Source organism: Orycteropus afer, unplaced genomic scaffold, assembly GCF_000298275.1.
Source record: "Orycteropus afer afer isolate SDZICR_OR568_19922 unplaced genomic scaffold, OryAfe1.0 scaffold00048, whole genome shotgun sequence".
NCBI classification, from domain to species: Eukaryota; Metazoa; Chordata; class Mammalia; order Tubulidentata; family Orycteropodidae; genus Orycteropus; species Orycteropus afer.
This window is the reverse complement of record NW_006921635.1, coordinates 4,141,828-4,142,068: the sequence shown is the minus strand read 5'-3', so window position 1 is coordinate 4,142,068 and position 241 is coordinate 4,141,828.

Sequence of the window (241 nt, the reverse complement as noted above, 5' to 3'; positions counted from 1 at the left end):
TCCTTCTCCCATGATTGTTCTCTCCAGGGCGTGTGTCTACTTGAGGTAAATGTTTAACTCACATGCCTGTACTTTGTTTGGCTGGAAACCACAGTCGTGAGTTCAATTCCAGACCCGAAGGGCAACTAGGGGCCATAGTCTCAGTGGTTACACCAGGCTCCATTGGACCAGCAAACCTGGTCCCCACCTTCTTTTTTTTTTTTTTTTTGCCTCCAAACAATTTTGAGTTTTCAACGTGTCT